At 43.9% G+C, this 12,064-nt stretch overlaps 1 protein-coding gene across 2 annotated transcripts in view; it reads left to right on the forward strand.

Moving 5' to 3' along the window:
* igdcc3 (immunoglobulin superfamily, DCC subclass, member 3) overlaps nucleotides 1-12,064 on the forward strand; it is a 118,984-nt gene that overhangs the window by 26,600 nt on the left and 80,320 nt on the right. The window contains exon 1 of one of the 2 annotated variants that reach the window (XM_072565134.1): nucleotides 7,648-7,667. The exons of the other annotated variant lie outside the window; for it this stretch is intronic. The gene's annotated coding sequence lies outside the window, so the exon portion shown is untranslated. Of the gene's footprint in view, nucleotides 1-7,647; nucleotides 7,668-12,064 lie in introns of those variants that run through there. 2 annotated transcript variants of the gene reach the window in all.

Consider the following 12,064-nt stretch of genomic DNA (forward strand, 5'->3'; position numbering starts at 1 on the left):
GGAATTTGACCCAGTGAAACTGAGCAAAAAATACTTCCATGTCAGGATGGTGAGGGGCTTGGAGATGAACTTGCAGGTGGTGGTCTTCCTATGTATCTGCTGCCCTTGTCCTTCTAGATGGTAGCATTTGTGGGTTTAGTAGGTGTTGTTTGTGGAACCTTGGTAAATTGTTACTGTACATCTTGTAGATAGTACACTCTACTGCAACTGAGCATCGGTGGTGAAGTGGGTAGACGTTTGAGGTGTCAAATGCATCGGTTGCTTTGTCCTGGCTGGTGCCAAACTTCCTGAGTGTTGTCGGAGCTGCACCCACTCCTGGCTTTGGGGAGTCAGGAGGTGAGTTACTTATGTAGGATGTTTAGCCTCTGACCTGTTTATGTATCCACTGTTATTTATGTGGTTAGTCGATTTCAGTTCCTGGTCAATGGTAACCCCCAAGGGTTGACAGCAGGGGATTCAGCAATGATGATACAATTGAATGTTAAATGGCTATCATTGGATTGTCTGATGTTGGAAATGGTCATTGCTTGGCACTTTTGTAGCAAGAATGTGACTTGCCATTTATCAGTGTAAACCTGGATGTTGTCTAGATTCTACTGCATTTGAGGAATCACAAATGGTGCTCGACATTGTGAGATCATCAATGAATATTCCCACTTCTGATCTTAGGAACTCCTGTAGAGATGTCCTGGAGCTGAGATGCCTGACTTCCAAAAACCACAACCATCTTCCCATGTACCAGATACGACTCCACCAGTGGAGAGTCTTTTCCGATACACATTGATTCCAGTTTTGCTAGCGTCTCTTGATGCTATACTTGGTCAACTACAGCCTTGATGCTTTACTGAAGGTTGAGAGTAGACTGAGGTGGTAATTGTCTGTGCTGGATTTGGAGAAAGTGAGGACTGCAGATACTGGAGATCAGAGTCAAAACGTGTAGTGCTGGAAAAGCACAGCCAGTCAGGCAGCATCCGAAGAGCAGGAGAGTCAATGTTTTGAGCATAAGCTCTTCATCAGGAATGTGTTGGATTTGCCTTGTTTGTTTGTGTACTGGACATACCTGGACCATTTTCCACATTGTCAGGTAGATGCCAGTTCATAGCTATAGAACAATTTGGCTAAAGGTGTAACAATTCTGGACCACAAGTCTTCAGTACTTTTGCTGGAATGGTGTCAGGGCCTATAGCCTTGGCCGTATTCAGTGCCAGAATCTCTGTCTTAATGTCATGTGGAGTGAAGACTGGCATCTGTGATGCTGAAGACCACTGGCTGATGCTTCACCCTTTCATTTTGTCTTGATGTACTGGGTTTTCCTATGATTGAGCATGGGGATATTTGTGGAGTCACCTCCTCCAGTGAGTTGTTTAATTGTCCACCACCATTCAAGTTTGGTTGTGGCGCTTTAGGTCTGATCCAATAGCTGTGGGATCACCCTAGCTGTGTCTATCAGTTGCTGCTTATGCTGTTTGGAATGCAAGTAGTCTGTTTGATAGCCAAGTTGATGCCTCATTTTATGGTACAACAGGTACTGCTCCTAGCATGCCCTCCTGCACTCTCAATTGAACTATAGTTGTTCCCTTGGCTTGATGGAAGTGGTAGAGTTGGGGATATGTTGGGTCTTGAGGTTGCAGCTTGCACTGGAGTACAATTCAGCAGCTGCTGATGGCTCATAGCATGTTATGGATGTCCAGTCATGAGCTAAAGTCACCTATGAAGTCTGTTCTGTTTAGGGCAGTGTTGGGTGGGTGATCTCATTGTGAATGTGAGACCTTGACTCCACAAGAACTGTGTGGTGGTCATTCTCTTTGATGCTATTATGTTCACACAGGCTTTGGTTCACCTAACTTTGGTTGGCAGGAGGTTCTGAAATAGTAAGCCGTAGTCCTGTTTGGACAAGGTGGGCCATAGTGGTATAATTGCGCCCAGAGTCATCATGGTGTCCTTGCAGATAACATAGTCTACTTGCCCTTCATAACAGCTCTGCCTTTGACTTGATGTCCTTTTTTTGTATAATTCTCTGAAACAATTTGGGACTCTTATTGCCTTAAAATATGAGATTGAATTGAATTGAATTGAATTGAATTAGCTTTATTGTCACATTTACTCAAACGAGTACAGTGAAAATTACAGTACATTGCCTCATACGGCATCAACGAAGTTACAAAGGTACAGCTTCTTTACTTACAAGATATTAGAAAATAGAGAAATAAAATGTCCAGCCTTGCAGAACTGAAAATCCAGAACAGCAATCTTCCCACCCATACTACACTGGCACCTAGTGTACAGTCACCCTGACTCCAGACTGCGCTAGGCTTCAGCGTGAGGATCACGAGGCTGGGAGATCGCTCCAAACTGCCACTCTGGGCTGAGAAGACGTTACGCCAGGGACTGTGCCACCTGGCAGGGATGGCGCCATGCAAGGTCGCCACAAAGGCTGGAGGCTGCTGTGCCGTGCCATGCCATGCCAGGAGAGAAGACAGCAAGAAACGCCAGGAGGAGAAGAAGAAGAATGGTTGGAGTGAATGAGCTCTGGCTGAAGGGTCCTACTCCAGCTTCATCCTGGACCAGAAGTCCAATGTATAGTTGTGGCCAAACTTTTGTCTGCTTCGTCTGTTTGGACACCCTTCTGCAGGCACCTCAAATCTCTGGCGACCCTTAATTAATGGAGCCTTGACAAGTTCCACTTTGCCTGCTGGCAAGAAATGTGGTCCAAAAAACAACCACCTCTCGCAAGCTAGCATACCGAACATTGATAGGCTGGTCACGCGTGCATCACTGTGCTGGGATGGACGTGTCTCTCAATAACTGGACACCGGACTCTCTGAAACAGCTGCTCTACTCAGAACTCAGTCATGGCAGCAGATTCCCGGGAACCCACGGAGAGATGTTTTCAGGGGCATGCAGAGGTGAAGTCGAGGTGTCAGAGGGCACACACAAGCCTCCAGACCACCCATCTCCCCAACCCTTCCAGCACCACCGGCCCCGTGTGTGGGAGAGACTACATTGGACTGATCAGCCAGCTCCAAACCTATTGAAGTGGAGTGAAAGCTGGTCAAACTCAATCCTGGGGGACTGCCGAAGGGAAGATGGTAACCGAAGGGAAGTTGGTCGTCTTCACCAACAATAACAAATAGAGCCTTCCCACATATTGGGCACTAATTTTCCATAGAAACATAGAAAATAGGAATAGTAGGAGGCTATTGGCCCTTTTGTGCCTGCTATGACATTCAGTGTGATCATGGCCGATCTTCCAAGTTCATTGCCTTGTCCCACTTTCTCCCCATAGTCTTGGATCCCATTAACACTGAGATCTACATCTAACTCCTGTTTGAAAGCATTCAAATATTTTTGCCTCAATGACTTTTTGTGGCAGAGAGTTCTGCAGGCTCCCTGCCCCTCTCTGGATCAGGCTGTCTTTTATTCCTTGGGCCACACAGAGTCGCTGACCCCAGCTGGAGAAACAGTCAAGTTCAGTGCAGCTGGTCTTTAGTAGCTGGCTGAAGATCTGCTCTCAGTCCTAACGACAGAAACCTTTCACAGCTGGTAAAGAGTCATCTTACCAGAGGTTACCCGACATTAGTCGTGTCCCAGGCCCGGAGATGCCCAAGGCTGTAGTCGGGATGTTTGTTACTGAGGAGGTTGCTTTTGGACCACATCTCTTGTTACTGAGGGCCACCCCTCTCAAATAGATGAGACTGGCACTGTCCCTGGAAATTACGTGGAGGCTTGCACAGGATTTAAACAGGTCCATCAGTGTTGGAATTCTGAAACGAATTTGAAGCCTGAGTCTGGTTGCAACAAAACCTGTGGGCTGTCCATCCCAAGCAACGGATTCATCCATTCGCACAGTGAGGGCAGTCCTCCGAGGTGGCTTCTTTACACAGGGCACAGGAACAAGAGGAAAGGCCTGTCTGCTTTTGAGGATTCTGAATAAACCCGATATGGAATTACATAGCATCAACACCAGCCTGAGCGAAGGAAGCGTGTTTAGGGGAAGGGAATGCTTAAAAAGGCAAAAAAAAATCCGACCTCAATAAAGCAAATGCATTTTTACCGAGTTACTTTGGTGCTAATGGTGCCTGAATTTAATGAAGAATTTGAAGTATTTGTTTGAAACTTAATGCTCCAGAGGATCAGGTCAGATCAGGGAGCTGTAGAGAGAGTGGGATAGATCAGCGTCACTCTGGCTGATTTTAGACCACCCTGATTAGCACAAACAGATGAATAAAAGCACGGAATTCCAGTTCGGTTTTCAAGGCTCCTCTGGGGAATTCCTGAATAATAGAGAGTAAAGGTCACCAAAGGGTAGGACAGAATAAATCCTCCTGTTGGCTTCCTGCAGTCGTGTCAACTTTGGTTTAAGGATCACAGAGGAATGCTGGGCCACAGCACAGTGGTCTTGTGCAGTTGTTAGAGGCACATCAATCCCAAGGGAGCTGTACCGTCCTCCTGAAGCGACCTGGGGTTGCTGCCAGTAGCAATGGGGCTATTCAAGATGGTGACAGGCAGCCTTTTAAGAGGCCCTGCCTTTTGAATTGTCGGCTGTTTCCCTTTCCTTCAGATGGAAGGTTCTTGCCTGTAAGCTGAGACACGTTAAAAATTCAGGCACGAAAGTGATTGCCAGGGTTTCACACTTTGTCAGGGTCTCGGAGAGGGTCCACATAGTCTGATTGTTTATGGGTAGCAAGCTGCAATTTCCTGTGAGCAATATGGCTTTCAGGGCAGCACAGTTAGTACAGTGCTAAAGTAATGAAGCCATTGAGTTTAGTGCAGGCTTTGCCCTAAGGAGACAGGATTTCACAGACTATTAATCTGATGTGGGTGTAAAGCCCCTTTGAATGACATTAGGGAATTCACCACATTTTAATCCAGGTGTGAACTGAAGGGAATGATTTTTAACCATTGTGTTTTGTGATTTGGCAGATTGCAAAATATTACGAAAGCTATCAAGGGTTCTGAGGGGCAGATGGGAAAGTGCGGCTGAGACCACCATGAGGTCAGCCATGATCTTGCTGAGTGGCAGAGCAAACTCAAGAGGGCCAAGTGATCATCTCCTGCTCCAAAGAGAGGCAAGTTAGCTTCACGCAGCACCTGATGGGCAGCATTGCAAACAAGTTAAGGATGATTAAAAAGCATTCCCCGCAGTTCACGCCTGGACTAAATGAAGGGAACCCCACAAATGTAACTGAAATGGGCTTTACACCAACGTCAGATTTCTGAAGATTTCTAAAATTGAGAACTTGCTGAAATGGCTACTGGGTAATCCTTCCCTTTCATGCCTTCCCTGTTTCTCGTTAACAAATTCAACTTTGAGCAGCATCTGGGAGCCCTCAGAGGCCCCTTTTTATCGCACTTTTCTTTTTAAAAATCATGAGAGAGCTAAAAGGCTCAGGAGGCGGGGATGGAAGGGGTGACCTCTCTCGCAGCAGCAGAGCAGGAGGTCACGGCCTTTCCTCTGAGATATTCTCTCATAGCCTGGGGGGAGGGCGACTTTGACCCCTGCTTAACCAAAAAGGCCAGAACTCTGTAACCATGGCGGTGACCTGGCCTTCACAGCTCCTCATTGTCATTGTGCAGCAGCTGAAAAACAAGTCTCCAACAGAATGAAGTTAAATGAAAGCATTTTGATGCATAACCAAGTCATTTGTGTGTGTGTGTATTTATTTGAGAGAGCCCTGTGTGTGCGCATTTGCATGTGGGTGTTTGAGAATATGTGCGTATTTGGGAGTGTCTGTGTCCATGTGTGAGTGTGTGTTGAAATGCATTTCCATCCTCCTTTTAACAAATATTTTACCAGATTTAATGTAAATGGTTTTGGGAGAAGGAACTATTCGAGACTTAAGGGTGAGATGTTGTTTGGGGAATGTTTAATCACTGAAGCGCTTTTGTGAATTTGATGTAAAAGAGTATTCCACATTGCCATGTGTTTGAGAGATCTAAACACCTTCCGAACTTGTGAATCAAAGAAAGGATCATATCCTTATTTATGAATCTCTGTTGCTTTGATCTCGTGAAATTCTGTCCTGCAGAGGTTTCTGATCCCTGTGCTTAATTGTAACCAGTGTGACAATTTTATTTCTTTCCCCTAGCATTACCTCCAGAGTCTGTTTTCTCCATTCTCCAGGGAGCAGCCTGGGTCATCAATACTCTCTTTCGCAGCCTGTTTCCTTTCGGGGCAGTCCATGTCATTACAACCTCCCCCTTACCACACATCATCCATCTGGAAGTGCACAATATCTAGGTCATTGAATTGAACCATCTGTTTCTTTCTTCCAGTCCCAGCTTGATATCTGAGGCACTTACTGATCCCAGCCTGGTACAGGAACATTTACCAGTCTGGCATGGGTGCTTTATAAATCCTAGTCTAGTGGAAAATGGCACCAGTTGAATTTGCTATGATAACCTACTGGTATTTCAGTCCAGATCTGGCACTTGAACTGTGCAGCTGATTTGGTCAATTCCAGTCCGATCAAGTCTGAACCAATTTAATTAATGAGATTAGAGTGGGGTGGGGGAGGGGTGGGGGAAGAGAGAGGGAGAGGGAGAGGGGGAGAGATCCTAATTAATAAGAGCTTATTTTGTTGTGGATGCTGTAGCAGCCTATTTCTGGGGTTTGGTATTACAGAGAATCGTTTATTTTGGCTCAACATTTTTTTTTGTCTCTTGCTATTTCCAAAATGCCTTTATTATTTTGAATCATGAAGTTGATTAGCTTTGCTGGTTTCTTCTTGTCAGTACGACTTGTGTTCTGAGATTGCTCCCAAGTGGTCACTGATGCCAGACTTTGGAGGGGTGTGGGTCTGGGGCAAAGTAGAACAGGAAGCCCCCAAAAGAGTGCCAGGTGTTGGCGCCATTCTGGGGAGTGCCCGCCTGAACATAAGAACAGCTGTATCTTAAAACGAAGTGAGGCTCGGAGCTTACACTCTGCTCGCTTGTATTGTGATGTCTGACTGCATGTGAAAGGTTAGCAAACAATATCTCCATCCCCCACACCCGTTCAAAAGACAAATCTTGTAGAAGGTGAGAACTTTTACAAAGAAACAGAAAAAAAAATCCTGCAATTTATCAAAAAGAAAAGAGTTTTTTTTCCCCCTCCCAGCCATAGTCTCATCTGCTGCTTTCTAAACATTTGACTCCATGAATAGCAGCAGGACCCTTAAGGTCAAGTAAAGAGGCCCAGTCTTGGGATGTTTTCTCCGATTTTGTATTTTGAGTTGCTTGACCTTGGCATTCTCATTCAGGGTAGTGAAAGGGGTTGGTGGGGTGGGGGGAGCGATGTCTTAGCAGTCTTCATCTCGAGATTGTTGTGACCAGCACCACATGGAGGTACATTTATTTACATATTTACAGAAAGGGATATTTGAAAAGACATGAGCAAGAGTTTTTTTTAAAAGTTCTTTAGTGCAATTGGCAAAGCCAGTATTTGCTGCTAATCACCACATTCTCAAGGGCATTAGGCAGGCGTGAGCTGAGCCACTACAGTCTGTGTGACATAGTTACACTCACTGTTAGGGAGGGAGTGCTGGGATTTTGACCCGGTGACACTAATGTATTGATGATCTGGCTCCAATGCAGGACAGTGTTTGGCTTGGACGGAAGACTGCAAGTACTGAAGCTCTGATGCTGCCCTTGTCCTTCTAGGTTGGAGGGTTTGTGAAGGAGCACTGGTGAGCTGTTGCAGTGCACCTTGTAGTTGGTACCACACTGCTGCCAATGTGCATCGATGGTGGAGAGAGTGAATGTTGCAAATGCTGGATGGGATGCCCATTAAATGGGGCGCTTTGTTCTGGATGGGGTTGAACGTGCCCGAGTGTTGTTGGAGCTGCTGTTGTGGAGATTGGTGAATTGCTGAGTTCACTGTCATACTTCTCCTATTCATTATTCTCCAGCTGCCGCCCCCTAGTTCTTTAATCAGGTTGAACGGTGACACTCAGCAGAGAGGTACACAAGGAGAAAGATTAGATGTAATTTTGCATTCTGTCTCTGTAGCTCACTGGAATAGGTTTTAATTGCAGCTTGCAAATAATTATTTTCGTCAAATAAGTTGTTTGAAATACATATGCATGTAAAAAGTGCTTTCACATCATTCCACTGTGCCCTATTGTGTTGCATTACAGTTCTATAGTACACCTGTTATCACATTTTCACTCCTCTGTCATATGGTAACTACCCTGTTACATCAATAATATTGCACCAAATTATTCTTCTGTTACAATCATGTTCTATCACCCCTATTATACAGTACCAGTTATAGCCCTTGTATACCGCTGTCATTATGTTCCATTATACTGCTCCCATTATGCTGTCCCTGCTACATCCCTCGGGCAAAGGGTTGTTATGAATGGAAATTACTTGGTGTGGAGGTGGGCTGCTTACTGGTAGAGTCCCGCAGTGATTTCTGCTAGGAGCACTACTCTTTATCAAGTGTATTAATGATGCAGATGAAGGTGTAGTGGGTATTGCTTGTGAGTTCATGGACGTAAAAGCCTTGGAATAGTTTGAGACCAAGTTGGATATTGTTTGAGTACTGTCAGCTTTTATTCTAAATGGATGAGCTAAATATGGCCCTCACCCTTACAAGGAATCTGTTAAACAGATGAGGAGCAAATAGAAAATATATTACCTCATTTTCTAAAGATATGTGAATGGTGAATGTGTATAAGAAATTGTCATCTTGGAGGCAGAATTTAATGGTGTTGGTTAATTAAGAAAGAGGCAAAAACAGTTGGAAATCGAGCAATTTTTCAAACTCTTGGATTTAAAATCTTTGTTGGCTGTGATTATGTATCATGCATTTCAAAAAGATCACTACTCTGTTCTCGATAAGAGAAAAGTAAATTTGCATCTTCTACTTGAGTGGAGCTCTGTGTAATTAGCAAAGTACAGATTTTAGTTTCTCTGTCAATCTGTTGTGTAATGACATTGCTTGGTGTAGCACTGAACAGTAAAGATTAACAAGCCTGATATCTCTCTCCCAGTATTTGTGGAATTTCTTTAGAACATAGGAACAGGAGTAGGCCATTCAACCCCTCGAACTTGTTCCACCATAGATCAAGGCTGATCCCTGACCACAGTCCATATATGTGCCTTTGGCCCATATCCCTTAATATCTTTGTTTAACAAAAAAAATCTATCTCAGATTTAAAACTAACAACTGATCTAACATCCACGGCTGTTTGAGAAAGAGAATTCCAAACGTCTACTACACTTTGTGTGTAAAAGTGCTTCCGAACATCTCTCCTGGACAGTTTGGCTCTGGGTTTTAGGCTATGTCCCCTTGTTCTAGAATCACCAACCTGTGGAAATAGTTTGTCTTTATCCACTCTGTATTTTCCTGATAATTAATATCTCGGATTTGACCGGCATCCTAGAACAACTTGATGGGCAAATGAACAGAGTGGTTTCTCCTGATTAATTGTTAAGTAGTGATTCCACTGGAGTCTGAGAAGAGGTTAGAATTCAGTTGTGATGTTTTTTGCTATTGGAGAGCTCCTGGAGATAACTTTAATTTGCTGAGTGGGAAGAGCATGGGATTGGATAAAAGTTCTCTTTTACAACCTGCTCACTGACTTCAATTGAGAGCAACATTGAGAGGTTGCAAAACCAGCATTGTATCCAATCCTGCCAGCTTCCTGTGTTTGGGGGGGGAGCTCACAGGGGATCGAGTGGAGATAGGGTTGGGGGAGGTGGATGATGTTAGTGTCTGATTCCTACCCTTCTCAAACATAAATGGCCAATTTCTAGAAAATTCTGGAAAGTTTTCCAGAATTTGGAGCTGGCCTGATGGAGGTTTATTGTTTTGCCTGGCTTCCTCTTCCAATATACCCATTCAACCCAGGAGTTTCTCCTTCCTTTGGATCATTTTGGGGCAGGTTCATTGGGAAGTGATTGATGGCTTGGAGTCTTTCTACAGACTGTTGTACTCCAAGTACATCTCAATCACAGGTTTTCAATGGGAAAACATTATCCATGTACTTCTGGTGACTGACAACAGCACAAGATTGAGTGTCAGAAACAGAGTCTGGGTGACTACATCTGCATCGCGAACAAAGCCAGAATCTAATGCGCATCCTAATTGCCGTTGAGAAAATGTTAGAGAGCCACTTATTTGAACTGCAAGTTGGTACATCTGCAGGGAGAAAATTTCATGTCTTTGATCCTGTGATAGTGAAGGAACTCAATATAGTTCCAAGTCAGGATGCAGTGCAATCTAGAGGGTATCGTGCAGTTGGTAGTGTTAGCTTGTGTCTGCTGGCCTTGTTCATCTAGGTGCTGCAGCTTATGGGTTTGGAAGATCTATTTGAAAGAGGTTTTGGTGAGTTGTTACAGTGCACCTTGAAGATTGTACGTAGTGCTGCCATTGTTTGTGGTGATAGAGACTCTGAACATTTAAGGTTGTATCAGTTAGATGAACTGCTTTGTCCCGGGTGTTGGTGAATTTCTTGAGTATTGTTGGAGCCGCACTCATCCAGGTTACTGGGGATCAATCTGATGCACTCCTGACCTGTGCCTTGTAGATGGTAGACTGGCTTTGAAGAAACAGGAGGTAAGTTAGTCAATGCAAAATTCCCACACTCTGGCCTGCTGTTGTAGTATTTGTATGCTTGCTGTGAAGAAGAGTCATACTGGATTTGAAATGTTAACTGTGTTGAGTTTTTCCAACATTCTGTGTTTGTTTCAGATTTTTAGCATCCACAGTATTTTTCTTTTATTTATGTAGTTGGTGCTATTCCATTTCTGGTTAATAGTAATCCCCAGGATGTTGCTAGTGGGGAATTAAATTATGGTAATACCATTCATACCAAGGTAATGCATCTTCATCCTCAGATGGCTTAGGAAATTTGACATGACCATAAGGACCCTCACCAACTTTTGTAGATGCACCATTGAAAGCAGTCTGCCTGAGTGCATAACAGCCTGGTACAGCAACCGCATCTTCCCAGGACTTTAAGAAACTACAGAAGGTTGTGTGCATAGCCCAGACCAGCACGGAAGCCAACCTTCCATCCACAGACTCTATTTACACCTCTTGTTGTAGCAGAAAGGCTGCCAACATCATCAAAGACCCATCCTATCCCAGTAATGCTCTCTTCTAATGCCTTCCATCAGGCAGAAGATACAGAAGCTTGAATGCACACACTAACAGGTTCAAGAACAGCTTCTTCCCTGCTGTTTTTTGACTGCTGAATGGACCTCTCTAACTTCAAATAATGTTGATCTTGCTAATGATGATCTTGCTTTGTGCACCTCCTGTGCAGCCATAACCTTGTATTTCCCGTGCTGTCTAAGCTCCCTATTATCTGTATGTCCATGTAATCTGCCTGTACAGCTTGCAAAACAAAGCTTTTCATTGTACTTAGGTACATGTGACTACAATAAATCAAATCAAATCAAATCAAAATGAATGTTGTGGGGAAATGGTTAGATTCTGCCTTGTTGGAGAATGGTCATTGCCTGACACTTATGTGGTGTAAATATTACTTGCCACTGGTCAGACCAAACTCAAATGTTATCCATGTTTTTCCAGAAGCAGACACAGACTGCTGCAGTATCTAAGAACTGGTGATTGGGACTGAACACTATGCAATCATTCCTTCTGACATAAGTTAGCATAAAGTAAAAAGAGGGAATATGAAAGCAAAGTTTTGTAGTTTTGAGCCCATTATTTCCTTCGTTTAGATACAATTCCCTCTGTGCCCAATGAACAGTGAAATCATAAATATGTTCCTCATTAACATGCTTATGATTCTGTAACATGCAGTGCACAGAGGAAACCTTCCCCCTTTAGTTTTGTTTCCGTTAGCCACTGGGGAGAAGTTTAAAACATTCCTGAGCAGTAGCAGTTTAAGACGTTAAGACAGAGCAGAGGTCCATGTGTGTTTATTTTATTCTTAGCTCCTTTGCAAACCACCCTGACTCTTATAAATACCTAATCCCACCTGCCCCTCTGAAAAAAAATCAAGCAGCTCTCTTCCCTTTTATAAAGTCCTGCATTTCTCTCTCAACAGATATAGCTGTAACTCCCATTAAAGCAGTTATTTGAGACCATTTCTGAGAGTTTGTT

The sequence above is a fragment of the Chiloscyllium punctatum genome, chromosome 48 (assembly GCF_047496795.1).
Source record: "Chiloscyllium punctatum isolate Juve2018m chromosome 48, sChiPun1.3, whole genome shotgun sequence".
In the NCBI taxonomy this organism is placed as follows: domain Eukaryota; kingdom Metazoa; phylum Chordata; class Chondrichthyes; order Orectolobiformes; family Hemiscylliidae; genus Chiloscyllium; species Chiloscyllium punctatum.